This window comes from Mytilus edulis, chromosome 7 (assembly GCF_963676685.1).
Source record: "Mytilus edulis chromosome 7, xbMytEdul2.2, whole genome shotgun sequence".
Taxonomy (NCBI): Eukaryota; Metazoa; Mollusca; class Bivalvia; order Mytilida; family Mytilidae; genus Mytilus; species Mytilus edulis.
Genome location: NC_092350.1, coordinates 64,023,339 through 64,038,809, shown reverse-complemented (window position 1 = coordinate 64,038,809; position 15,471 = coordinate 64,023,339). Strand labels below are relative to the sequence as shown.

Here is a 15,471-nt window from a genome sequence, read left to right as displayed (position 1 = left end):
CTGTCATGGTGGGTGATTTGGTTGTGTTTGAAAAAACGTCTCGTTAATTATATCGTGATGGAAAGCAAGTGAAAAACTATAAATATTTGACTAGATCTTACAAAGATTTGTATTTTTATTAAAATAATTGTTCCACAATAGCTCTTTGCATCCGTGACAGCTGTTTATTCGGGACAATTATATAATTTTTAATGTAAACTTTGTTGAACGAACGTACTTGACTTTTAGAACGCACCTACGCATGTGAGATTTCCGCGGGGTTTTGGTGAATGTGAACAGAAAGATACGAGGACCGAGAATACTGAACACAAACAGAGAAAACGTTATTTAAATGGTATCTTTATGCTTCTGAAGGTTATCGAAATTATAGTTTTAAACATATACTCAAATTTAAATACGTCGGATATCTTTTTTAAAGATAGTTCTTGTTAAACATAATGATAAGCTGTCAATTGAACACTTATATTAAATAAAATTAACTATGATTTGCATAATACTTGTAATACAAGTATATATACGTGGTCAAAACAGGTGATTAAATAACTGAAGGTCTAAGCATCCGTAAACGTATGGATGTACATTCATATTCATTCATCTCACTGCTTTCATTAGAAATAAAAGTTCAAATAGTATTTAAAAACCCATCGTGTAACTTTTCTTGTTACAGTGTAACCAGTGTTATCCGTCACACTGCGGGACCAGAAAAAATGTCAGATTAAGCAGGGTGTCGGAATATTCGGAATTTTATATATATCATGAAAATGTGTCGGTTAAAGAAGGATGTTGAAATACTCAGTTGTCGGATTGGACACGTTACACTGTAAAAATAAATGCATATTTCTGAACATATCTATAATCTATAATATGCAGGTTTTAATAAGAAATAAAAAAGCTGTTGGTTTGGAATTTGTAAAAGATGGCAAGAAAAGACGTGTATTTGCAAAACATGAAGTTATTCTTTCAGCTGGATTCATTTTTTCTGCTCAGATTTTAATGCTCTCAGAAGTCGGAACTCGAAGACATCTTCAACAAATGAAGGTAACATTATTTATTATTTTCACTTTTTATATTCAAGAAGCCGTATCAATATTACCATTTTGCAAGTTTCTTAAACAAGATAATATTTCATAATGATTTTACAATTTTCAAAACCAAGTAACAATTTTTGGTTTGAAAATTATTAATTGAAAACGACTAACTGAAGTGAATATATTTGCTTCTTTATGTAACATTTTTAAGTAGACTGATTGCGTCCAAAGAAAGGAAGAAGTGTGTATCCTACGGTTTTTTTCTTGTTCACCAGTTTCATTTTACACTTAACACGTTTGATTATATTCGCTGTTCCTAAACTCTAAAAATGGCCAACAGTAAAATTGAGAATGAAAATGGGGAATGTGTCAAAGAGACAACAAGCTGACCATAGAGCAGTCAACAGCCGAAGGCAACTAATGGATCTTCAATGCAGGGAGAAACTCCCGCACCTGAAGGAGTCCTTTAGCTAGCCCCTAAACAAATATGTTACTGGTTCAGTGTTAATGGACGTCATACTAAACTCCTAATTATACACAAGAAACTAAAAATCATACAAGACTAACAAAGGCCAGAGGCTCCCGACTTCGGACAGGCGCAAAATTGCGACGGGGATAGAGATGTTATTGAGATCTTAACCCTCCCCCTATACCTCTAGCCAATGTAGAAAAAACAAACGAACAACAATACGCATAGAAAAATTCAGTTAAAGAGAAGTTTGAGTCCAATGTCAGAACAGGTAACAAAAGAAACCAAAGTGTTGATTAACTCCGAGACCCGCTGGTATTCAAAGAAAAGTGAAAATAATTAGAATGATGCATTAATCTAACCTTCTCATGAAAACGTTGATCCATCAAGTTTTAAAACGTTCTACTAGTAAATATACGCATATTAACAATAGAATAAATCGATGAAACTGCAAACAATGTAACAAGCAAAACTGATGGCATAAACATCCAAAAGGAGAAAGTATCAAGCGTCGATATGGGAGTGTCTCCTGCTATAAATCAGGGTTCGGAATACTATAAGCAAAGATTATGCCAGTTATAGTATGCTAGGAGTATTTCTCAGAATAAATCTAACATTTGCTATACCATCTTTTATAGATACCGTTTAAAGTTGAATTGCCAGTTGGACAGAATTTGTATGATCACTTAAACTTCATTGTTCAATATAATATTACTGCACCTAAACATCAACAATAAAACATGGCTGAACCAGAAACATATTTGGATTATATTTTCAACAGAGAAGGCAAGAAGTGCACGTAAACATTCAATGTATCATTTGCTTTATATATGTTTTATAATTATGTTAAGTCTTATTGTTTTAGAATCCACACAAAAGATACTCTACGAATATCTTGATTTTATAATTCATGTAATTTCTTTTTATTCCAAGTATTCGTAAAAGTAAAAGGAAAGTTACACAATACTCAAGACGATACTTGGAATGCTTAATTCGTTTACAGAAGACTCATTGACTTTGCTCAATCAAGAAAAGTTTCAAATGGCTCAATTTCAAAATAAAATAATGACTTGATTTGTTTTTGGTCATTCGCCTTACCATTATGACACAAAAGGCGCTAAGTAAAAATTGTAAACACAAGCTCAAATGTTTGACTAAACATGCTTAATGAGGAATATCATTAAATCCCAAACTTTGCTGATTACATGACAATAGTTAGCAAACAAAAAAATGACAAAATCAGCGAAATATTATCTCGTTAATATAAGTAATTTAAATTTGTACTTGCAGGAATTTATTCAAGGAACGGTGCCTGAAGTATCAATTCTACAAAATGTTAACCCACTGTATGCAAGATGTCCCCACATTGAACTTCAGTTGTCTAACATTGCTTATGAAGAGGGTTTAGTGTTAGACCCAAATCTTGCATTTAAAAATGAGGTACATGTCAAACGCATCATTTTCAATTTAAAAATAAGATGACATTAAAACACTCTAAAGACACAAAAAAAAAAACATTCTTGTGTATAATATGTATAAGTCGAACGTAAATACACTACATTTGTAGTTGATGACTGGATCTGTTTAAATTTGATTCTTCTTAACTTCAATTCATCAAACATATTTTATTACGTTTAAAAAGATTTTGAATATGCTCATCTAGTTAATAACACGTATGACAAAGGTTTCCTTTCAAACACATGCTGTATATATATATATATCTGTTACCGATATCATATTTCAGATTGTAAAAGAACATTTAAAACGTGTTGATCCAAACAGTTTTGTAGTGGTTATGTTCGTATTACAACCAAGAAGTAAAGGTTATCTGACGCTAGCGAGTAAATCACCTTTAAATTTTCCTGTAATAGATCCACGATATCTTTCTCAAACAGAGGTCATAGAGGACTTTACTAAAGCTACTAGTTATGATATAATATTAATGCTCGAGTCCAAGTAGCTTTCCTAATTAAATTTAAAACCAGGTTAAATCCACCATTTTCACATTTGAAAATGCATGTGCCAAGTCAGTCTTGTCCATTCGTTTTTGATGTGTTTTGTCATTTGATATTGCCATGTGATTATGGACTTTCCGATTAGATTTTCCTCTGAGTTCAGTATTTTTGTGATTTTACTTTTTATTTTCGAAACTCACTTATCATGTATAATTTATATGTACCTGTATACTTATGAAATAACTACAAATACTATTGTATGAATAAGTCAAAGACGTTTTCTTTGTAATGCATATATCCATTTCAATCATTTTTTTCAGAAGAAAATGAGATATAGGATGGACCTGGGTTTTATTCGAAATTCTAATATGACGTGTATTGGAACCTATTTGCAAACCCTTTGCCGATTTTATTGCTTTAAAAATTGCAATTAAAAAAAGAAAAATAACGTGTATTCCTATTCGGATGCATGATAAAAAGAAGTAAAGCACAAAAGCTCGAGGAAATCAACAAATTAAACATGTTAAAAATAAATTAAAATTCCGCGAAAGTCTATTACTGATTATGGCGCATTTAAGTCATTTCAAAACATGACGTCATACAAATGAAAACGCTAGAGTTGAAAGTTTTCTGTTACGTGAGCCATCCAAATTTGTATAGTATTGTAATTAAATTGATTTTTGAGGTAGGTTCTGTTTAGTTTCCTATTGTATTGCGACTCCTTAGTTAGGAAGACAATAACAATCAAACCCAAGGAGTAAACAAAGACTCACAAAACCAAAGGACATTTACATCAACAGTTATAAATAATAATAAGAAACAACACTAAAAACCTGGAGTGAAATCAGGTGCTCCGGGGAGGTAAGCATTTCCTGCACCGTATACGGCACCCGTCGTGATATTTCTTTGTTCAGTTCGGTAATGATGGAAGGTAATTATGACTGAAGAAGAATATCAGATACGATTTCTGACACACTTTTGTCATAATGGCCAATCAGCTCATGATTGCGACAGTAAAATTTCTGGAGTGATGACCTTAATTTGATTGATTCATATCCCGGTCTTAACAATTTTTGAGAAAGTGGTATTCCTGGTTCAACAAAATCAACGTACTTTGAGCTAGCTTTAGAGTAACATATCAAGTGAGACACATATGAACTTTGGATTTGACGGTAGCTTAAGAGAAAAACATGTAAATTAAATATGGCAAATGTTGGGTTGGAGAATTAATTTTTTTCTAGTGACTGTCTGTTGAATATTGATAATAAAACTGTGTTGTACTTAAACATGTTTAAAAAAAAACAACAAAAACAACAAAACAATAATTCATGTTGAGATAGTGTCGTGTAGATATATAAAAAAGCTAATGCAAAGAACATTTTGTTATAAGAAGTTTCCATCTTTTTGTTTAATGCATGTGATCATCAAAAATTGAAAAAAATTAACTATGAATAAAATTTTAAGTCATATGACAATACTACCTCCTTCTACAAATTATTTGTGTTTTATGAATTTATATTTTTAAAGCTATGTAAATATTATGTATATAAAGGATTCGATGAATACAATAATCGCGTATTTCACAGCTTAGTTCATTCATAATTGTACAATTTATCTTTATAAGGTTATTGGTATTGATAAACAAGAGTGGCCGATGCATTCGTTCCATCCGGTCATACAAACGCATCAACCATGATGATTGGAGAGAAAGCTGCATACATGATCAAACATGATAAAACCCTTAGATATAGCATCTAAACCTGTGATGTATCAATGATTTATTGTCATTGATTGTTTCATGGCAAATGTTTAATGACTTTATAAAAAAAGCTGTTAATAAATGAAATAGAATTTTAAGGGGTACCCAACACTTTGACTAAAATAAATTTGGCTCGTTTGATTCCCTTAAAGTTTGGACAAAATATTAACTGTGACCTGCTGACAGATATATAAATAATTAAAGAAATTTTTACCACACAATGTCCTGGAAATTTTCATTGGATTATAGCTATTTGACAAATGTTTAACAAACGCCAGTTTTATTATTGAGAAGCTTGATGTCTCTTTACTACACAGTCAATTTTGCATAGGTACTATTTTTGTACTTAAAATCTGTAGTACTGAAAATTTACTTTTGATATTAAGTACTATTTCTTTAATTTAAAATTATTGTACTATCAATGTACCTGTATTTTACAGTACTTGATTTGTACTTAAAATTTTGGTACAGAAATAATACCAAAAGCGATCACAATATTCCATGTTTGAAAATCATAGTTTTAAGAGATTTGATATAGACATACTACACAGCTACTTTTGCATAGGTACTATTTCTGTACTAAAAAATCTGTAGTACTGGAAATTTACTTTTAATATTCAGTACTATTTTGTTACTTTAAAATTATTGTAATATAATTAGGTACCTGTATTTTACAGTACTTTATTTGTATTTGAAATTTAGGTACTACAGATTTTTGGTTACTACCGTTACATTTTCAGCATTTTGAAAGTTTTTCTATTTCAAATCTCTTAAAAGTATGATTTTCAAACATGGAATATTGTATTATTTCTGTACCAAAATATTTAGTACAAATCAAGTACCTTAAAATACAAGTACCTAAATATTACAATAATTTTATAGTAAAGAAATAGTACTAACTATTTAAAGTGGATTTCCAGTACTATTTATTTTTAGTACAGAAATAGTACCTATGCAAAAGTAGCTGTGTATCAAAATGATGAAAATGTAACGTTGTAACCAAACATATGTAGTACTTAAATTTTCAAGAACAAATCAAGTACTGTTAAATACAGGTACCTAAATATTACAATAATTTTAGAGTAACACAATAGTACTGAATATTAGAAGTAGATTTCCAGTACTACAGATTTTTTATTCAGACATAGTACCTATGCAAAAGTAGCTGTGTAGTTTTAGATAAAAAATTCAGCTGATTTTTTTAAGAGTCATCTTCCTTATGTATTCACCCCCTTAAGCAATGGTACTTGCATGTGTTTTTTGTTAGCATATAAAATGTTGGCAGTTGGGTTTAGTATAAACTTATAAAAGCATATGTCTCCTCTTGATAACTGACTGAAATCGTATCTTTTGTATCACAAGTATACATATTACTTTAAAATTATAACACCAGAGTTTTCGATATCAAAAACTAATTAAAACATTTACTAACTGTTATCATCGGTACAAGGACACAATTAGTAAATATAAAACCACATGCAGACATCTTATACGTACAGGAATGGGAAGAATGGAAATGGCGAATATACCAAAGAAAAAAAAAAAACGACCAAAGAGCATATACCAGCGTAAGGCCACCGATCGGTCTTCAACGCAGCGAGAAAATCCCACAGCCGGAGCTGGGCCTCAGCTAGTCAGCTAGATAAAAATGTGTACTAGTTTAGTGAATATGTACGTCATACTAAACTCCCGAGTAGATATTAATCACTCGTTCCTAATAACAAAAAAAAAAAGAAAAAAACAATAAGTACAAAACAAAGAGTATGTGCAGTAACTGTCAGCTATATTTAGTTGTTCAAAGCCAATAACAACTGATAAAAAATCATGTTTCTTAGACAAACTATCAATCAGAACACATTCAACATCCTATTTAGTTAAAGACGTCATTAACACAACTTTGTGTAATGAAATAGTGTTTTTTTTTTTATTTGTTTTACTTTAAAATTCCATTAAACCAGAAAACGAACGAAAAACTATCCTATAAAGTTGAAATTTATGTATGATTTCAAATGTTTGGCTTTGAGCGTTCCTGATGAAGGTAAATCCAGAAAAGCGCTTCGGAAGCAATAAATTATTAAACGTGTTGTTTTATATTTTTATATATTATAACAATGATAAAATAATAATTTTATGCTGCATATACAAAAATTGGACTGAAGGCGAAATGCTATTGTTGTAATCCTTTGTACAAGGGAATATTCCGTTTTGATAATTTAAGATCATTAAAAATAACCTTTGACACAGAAAATTAAATAGAGTCGTTAGGTTACTCGTATCATATAGGCTAATATAATAAACACCTACACCATTGTACGACCTTGCGTTTGACTACGTATTTTAAACTACATGTATCAAATAATTGAAATTGAAACGTAAGAAAAAAAGACACAAAAGAGGGTAAACAATGTACTTATCTATTTCAATTTTTATCGCATTAGACAAAACTCCAACAAAGGGGAAACATTGTCATTAGAGGGCAATAACTCCAATTTAAGTCGTAGAGTGATTTTTTCTTCTTCGATATGATGTTAATTGTAGATCATTTCAGCTTATTAAGGTTGCTGTCTATATGTTATAATTTTTGACATAAAAGGCAAATACAAATACTGTATAAAAACAGTTATCAATACCTTTGATAAGAAGTCGACTGACAATTTTGAACGATGTTTGACTAATTTATAGAACTCATTTTGCTGGTCAACTTTGCAATTTTTAGTTTCTCTCTATCTTTTATAGTTTTAAAGATAAAAAATATTTTTTAATTTAAAATAAATTGGGAATAATTCCTATATAAAAAGGCAATAATTCCTATATAAAAAGACGTCTGACAGTTTGACAGGTATGGACAATTGTTAAAACTCAACAGTTTTACTTTAGTAAGATTTTTCTCTGCTTATAAGTGTTTTTAAAATAAAAGACGAAAATTTTATTCTACCACTATAAAACATTTTTTGCATGATGGCCAATTTGGTAGGCAGGCAAGGAAATCGGACGCATTTTCAAAAAAATGGATAACCAAATAATTATAAGACTTAGTTTGGTTTAATTAAAATCAGTAGATTCTGAGGAGAATTGTTTTATTATTGCCAATAAACGACGACGGATGATGAGAAAGCTCACTTTGTCCTATAGGCCAGGTGAGCTAAAAAGATATGTAAATAAAGGCAACAGTAGTAAACCGCTGTTCAAAACTCGTAAATCTATGGACAAAAAACAAAATTGGGGTAACAAACTAAAACTGAGGGAAACGCATTAAATATAAGAGGAGAACAACGACACAACATTAAAATGTAACATACACAGAAACAAACTAAGCATTAGACAAAATCCGATGAGAATAACAAATATAACATCAAAACCAAATACAAAATAAAATACATGAATTTGGGATAGAAAAGTACCGTGACACGTCTTATAGTAATGTGAATTCACACTCAAATATAAGAGAAAACAAACGACACAACGGAAACACAACGTTAAAATGTTACACACACAGAAACGACCTATAATATAACAATGGCCATATTTCTGACTTGATACAGGACATTTTTAAAGATAAAAATGGTGGGTTGAACCCGGTTTTGTGCCATGCCAAACCTCGCACTTTAATGGCAATGTTAAATATAACATTGAAATGACAACATAATATTACAGGACTACAATACGAATAAACAGGAGAACGTATTAGACAAAGAAACTCATGATTAATAGATAACAAAAGGCATCAGTTTTAAAATTCAATACGCCAAAAACGCGCCTCGTCCACACAAGACTCACCAGAGACGCCCAGATATAACAGATCGAAAGTGAAAAAAGTACAAAGTTGTACAGCACTGAAGATCAACAGTTGAAAAAAGGTTGTGTCAAATACGGCTATGTTATTATGCTTGGGATAAGAACATCCTTATTATTTAGAACAATTTATGCTATGCAAATAGTAAATTTTATCAAATGAATATAAAAGATATACATAAGGAAACTGAATTATTAACTTATTACAGAAAACAAAAACCGGAATACATAATGCAAAGACCAACACAGAAAAATAGACACACCCGACATAGTCCAGGCCTCAACTCAAAAAATCATAAAAATGACGTCACATACGAATGGTAAAATGGCACAAAAATTACGTCACATGGATTTCTGAAACTTCACAATAATGACGTCACATTTGAAAAACTATATCTCAAAAGTGAGATAGAATTAGGATTGATTTAAGATTATAATAGAACTAAATACTGATTTTACATTTAAACACAATGCACATTGCAATAAAAATAAAATTGAGAATGGAAATGGGAAATGTGTCAAAGAGACAACAACCCGACCAAATAAAAAACAACAGCAGAGGGTCACCAACAGGTCTTCAATGTAGCGAGAAATTCCCGCACCCGGAGGCGTCCTTCAGCTGGCCCCTAAACAAATATATACTAGTCCAGTGATAATGAACGCCATACTAATTTCCAAAATGTACACAAGAAACTAAAATTAAAATAATACATGACTAACAAAGGCCAGAGGCTCCTGACTTGGGACAGGCGCAAAAATGCGGCGGGGTTAAACATGTTTGTGAGATCTCAACCCTCCCCCTATACCTCTAACAAATGTAGTAAAGTAAACGCATAACAATACGCACAATAAAATTCAGTTCAAGAGAAATCCGAGTCTGATGTCAGAAGATGTAACCAAAGAAAATAAACAAAATGACAATAATACAAAAATAACAACAGACTACTAGCAGTTAACTGACATGCCAGCTCCAGACTTCAATTAAACTGACTGAAAGATTATGATTTCATCATATGAACATCAGGCACAATCCTTCCCGTTAGGGGTTTAGTATCATACCATCATAAAATATATGAGAAGAACATAACCCGTGTCATGCCAACAACTGTTTTTAGAATAAATGTGTTTAGTTCCGATGCAAAGACCTTATCAGTGACTCAATATTAACGCCAAAATATGCAATCTTTAATGACTTGACAACAGTATCGTAATTATATCCCTTCTTAATAAGTCTATTCAAAGGTTTTGTAAGTTTCTGAGGTGAATACTGACACCTTTGTGCTTTATAAAGAGTATTACCATAAAAATTTGATGTGAAATACCTGAACGTATTAGAAGTCTGCATGTTGAGCTATATTTAGGAATGATGTCTTTATACCGATGATAAAATTTAGTAAATGTTTTGACTAGTTTGTGATATCGAAAACCCTAGTGTAATAATTTTTCAGTAATACATAAATGTCTCTCGTTAAAATCGAAAACATTGTTACATACACGAGCGAACCGTACAAGTTGAGATATATAAACACCGTAAGATGGTGACAAGGGAACGTCACCATCTAAAAACGGATAATTAACGATAGGAAATGAAAAATCATCCCTTTTATCATAAATTTTAGTATTCAGCTTTCCTTTAGTGATATATATATTAAGATCGAGAAAAGGGCAGTGGTCATTGTTAGTATTAGCTTTATTTAAAGTAAGTTCAACAGGATAAATTTCATTAATATACATACTGAAGTCGTCATTATTGAGAGCCAAAATATCATCCAAATATCTAAAAGTATTATTAAATTTGTTTATCAGATGTTGTTTCGATGGGTCTTTGCTTATTTTTGTCATAAATTGTAACTCATAACAATACAAAAACAGGTCCGCAATAAGTGGAGCACAGTTATTCCCCATTGGAATTCCGATAATTTGACGATATACGGAATCTCCAAAGCGAACAAAAATGTTATCTAGTAAAAATTCAAGGGCATATATAGTATCAAAGCATGTCCAATTAACATAGTTTTTTTGTTTATTGCTACTAAAAAATGACCTAAAAGAGTTTGAACATATATATTCACATTCTGATTTTTTGAATGCCCATTTAATTAGGTGTGTGATTTTTTTCTTAATGAGAATGTGAGGCAATGTGGTATACAGGGTAGAAAAATCAAAACTTTGAACAGATTCAAAATCACCAATATAAGCATGCAATTTATCAAGTACTTCCAACGAGTTCTTGACACTCCAAAAGTAATTTATTCCACTATTTTCGAAGGCCTTATTTGAACAATTTATTATCAGGTTTTTAATTGTACCAAGTATGCTGGTAAGAAGAATAGACAATTTAGTAGTTGAACAATGGCTTGAAGACGAAATAAATCTATATTTGACAGGGTTTTTGTGTAGCTTCGGAAGCCAATACATAGTTGGGACTTTCATTGTATTTGGCTCTGCTTGTAAAGCGGTGGCTAAAAGTTTATGTTTGTTACAGATTTCGTTTTCTGAAAATGGAGTCAGTTGGAATGTTGGTGAATTGGTGATTTCCTTTTTCAGAACCTCAATGTAAAATTTACGTCAAACAATAATAATATTATTAGCAGCTTTATCTGCCGGGACAAAAACAAATTCCTTGGCTAGTTCTTTTAGTTTATGTTTGATACGAGAAATAGGTTTATTGTGGTTATTGTTTATAGTAAAATGTTCTTTAAAATGTTGAATACGTATATCAACTATCTTCATTACTGAATTAAAAAAAGAGTCCAAAGATTTTTTGTCAGCTTTTTCCCGTTTTATCCATTTCATACAGTAAGTATGGAGTGAGTCGTGGATGATATTACGACACTCATTCCAATTAATAATTGACGGGGGACGATATTTAGGTCCTTTACTGAGGAATGATTTTAACTCTCGGTCTTGAACGATGTTAAGATCTCCTGTTATAACATGGGAAATGGGTCCATAAATATAATCGGAATTACTGCAATTACATGAAGTAGGTGTATTTTCACTGATATTAACATCTTTACACAATTGACTATAATTAAACACAAATTTCCGGGTAGATTTCTTGTAAATATAACAAATAAGAGGTAGCTCAGTATTGTCAAAATATCCAGGAATTTGTTCTTTAACAGAATGGTCGTTAAATATACCGGCAATATTTACAAAATCAAAGCCTTTATTGACATACTTAATTTTAATAAAATGTTTTTTATGATCTTCAGGGCGATCAATTTTGGGAAATAATTTAGAATAACAATATGCCATAATAATTTGAACAATTTCATTCTTAGGACTGCTATATGAAATTGTGTTGCAATCCTCCAAAATTTTATTTAACTTATTAACCGGTAACGAACAGAGTTTTGTTAACAGATAATGTCTGCCGTTGTTTTTTGAAATAGAAATTAGGACCGAAATATTGGTATGATTGGCCCGAAATTTTCTTTGATTGCGATTTGTTCTACGACCGTGAGAACGTTTTTTACGAACAGTTTTAGAAACTATATCCAAAATGTTAATATATATATATATGTCCAGTTTGTTTTGAATCCAACTTCAAACGTGAATTATCGTAGATTACGTTGAACAAAATCAAATCTAATAAATGAAGGCGGAGATTAATTTTCTTTACCATAACACATGAATATAATAGAAAAGACGTCAACAAATTTGACAAAATCCGACGATAACCACAAATACAACATCAAACTAAACACATGAATTTGGGATAGACAAGTACCGTAACACGTCTTATAGTAATGCGAATAAGGGCGAGACAAGTTGCATTCAGCTAAATGTACATGAATACCAGCAAAATGCATAACTAACCAACTCTAATAGTTATATAGATGCCGGAATATATATTTATAACTTGTCAGTGAGCAGAGCAAATAATAGCTTTGTTCATATTTGAAGGTCGTACGTTGACCTTTAGTTGTTAATTTCTGTGTCATTTGTTCTCTTGTCTCATTGGTAATCAAACTACATCTTCTTTTGTATATGAAAAATCATGACAGTTAAATATCATAAACTTTTTCAGATATTTTTTATTGCCAATCTATGGGACTACGAATTTATAGGGATCTGATATGGAAAATTGCAAATTGATATAAGCAATAATAATAATAGCAGAACATAATTTGAATGTATGATATAATTTTAATTTTAATTTTACATTTGTTAGAGATACATAAAGTACCAATACTTTCTCCCAGCCTCGTTAATGTTAGTATATATAACATATCAGTGGTAAAATTAGTACTTGTTAGTGCACAATGAATATTGATATTAATTCAATACATTTTAACAATATGCATGTACAAAATGTTGAATGCTCTTTAACGTCAATTGTTTCTTTTACTGATACAGTTTTTAAAGACAATTTGCATTTTAACTATCTTCATTCATTTTTGTTAATATCAACAAACTAAATGACATGTACACGACACAGCGAGCCCGATTCTTTAAAGTTTTAACAGCAAGTTGATGCAGATGATACACATAGCAAACTTTAAGGATGCACACTCTGAAATAAAAGATATTCATGTATGTCGATAATAACAGGTACATTAAAAGTGTATTTTATAATGGCTGTCTTGAATAAAGAACTGTGTAGATGTTTAGCATGCAATCAATAAAATGTAAATGTAAAAATACAAGTATAGCATTTTTTATAATATCGTGTTAAATTTTTTATTTTTGTACAATTTTTCCAGGTGGAATCAATAAAACAAAAGTATAAAAAAAATATGACAGCCGTCTTCTTTTCCTCGAATATGATCTACAGAATTAAATAATCACCGGGTTTATACTGATGTTAGCAACACGACGGGTATCATATGTAGAGTAGGTTCTGCTGAACCTTCCGGAGCACCCGAGTTTATCCTGGGTTTTTTTACACACATTTAGGTATACACCAAACGGTACAACCCAGACAATTTAACAAGAAATAAAAACTGTAGAAAAGATAAGTGTTTCATACCAATATTGTTTCCAGCATTGGTGGAACCTGAAACAAAACAAACAAAACGTTATTCAATTGTGTAAAACAGATAAAAACAAATAAAATCATTTTACTTCAAAGAAAAGACAAAGTAATGCGTAATTGTTATACATCATATATATATATATTACAGATATATAACAGTAATGATTTTTTGTCCGTATTCATTTCAAGGGGTCCTATTGGTAGAATTAACGTTGTCCCTTTAGACAGATTCACGAATGCGAACTAGTATGTTGACATTTATGGAATATATGTGACCACTAATAAGTTTCAAATGTCTTAAGTGTAATTCCATCTTCTTTCACTTCGATTGTGACATCCCTAAAGGGGACTTATCAGCGGATGTTTACTGGCTTGGACGGGTGTCATGTTAGGAACGTGATGTCTTTCAGTTTTTAATGATTGTTTTTTTTTGTAGTATGTATAGTTGACTATTTCGTCTTTTCAATGTTTTTCGTTCGACTAATGAGTTTTGAATGTCCCCTTTGTATCTTTCGAATTGTTTTTAAAAACATAAAAATCATACCTTTTCGAACTAAGAACTCTTCATATGGTATGAGATTGTTATTACATTGGTCAGAATCTCCTGCGTAGCATCTAAGAAGAGTGTGACTGTCCTTGTTTGAAACTACATATGTGATGTTTGATGTCTGGATATACTGACAACCAACCAGATACGGTATCCCATGGCTGATATCTTCTTGGGTGTCATACAGTTTTAGAAAAACGTCAGTTGAACGTTTGATACACCAGTGGATGTTCGTTGGTGGATCTCCTACACTCCCTGTACACAGGATGACAAGTTTGGAATGCACATGAAATGGCAAAGAAAAATTCTGACCGCTAACCAATTCTATCGGTTCTATTCTATCAGGCACAACTGAAAAAAAGAGAACATCTAAAAAGAATGAGAATCTAAGATACACACAATGCTAATGATTGTAATGGGCATTATTTAGATTAGGACGATAATCAATGACTAATTATTCGGACATACATTTGTTTGTAGATTAACGAAAATACTTTTATTCTATCTGCTGCCTTACTGAGAAACAAGCTGCTGGTAACTGAAAACTTTATACAAAAAAGGAGAAAGATGGGTATGATGATTGCAAATTAAACATCTACATTAAATTGTAATAAAAGTTAACACATTTAATTAATTGTATTGCCTTCAACAATTAACAAAGCCGATACCGCATAGTAAGCTATAAAAGCCCAATCATGACAAATGTGAAACAATACGTAACGTATAGATTGTTGGACCATGAATTTACATAATATTGTGTGTATACTAGTAACGATTATATGTGTTGGATTTTAGTTGACCCAAAGTTACTCGGAATGATAACACGTTTTTGGTTGAAAATAATGTTTGCAAGAGTAATGAATGAATCTCAAAATTATTTTCGTTACCACACTAGTTAGGGACTATTAGAGGTCATATAAATGTAAGACAAAAAGGC

The 15,471-nt window shown here is 31.1% G+C and overlaps 1 long non-coding RNA gene across 1 annotated transcript; it reads right to left on the bottom strand.

Moving 5' to 3' along the window:
• Positions 1-13,449: 13,449 nt before the first annotated feature.
• LOC139483571 (uncharacterized) lies at positions 13,450-14,872 on the bottom strand. The gene is made up of 3 exons (XR_011655031.1): positions 14,532-14,872; positions 13,982-14,008; positions 13,450-13,525 (listed from the first exon to the last, which is right to left on the bottom strand). It is a non-coding gene; the product is annotated as an uncharacterized lncRNA (long non-coding RNA).
• Positions 14,873-15,471: the final 599 nt, after the last annotated feature.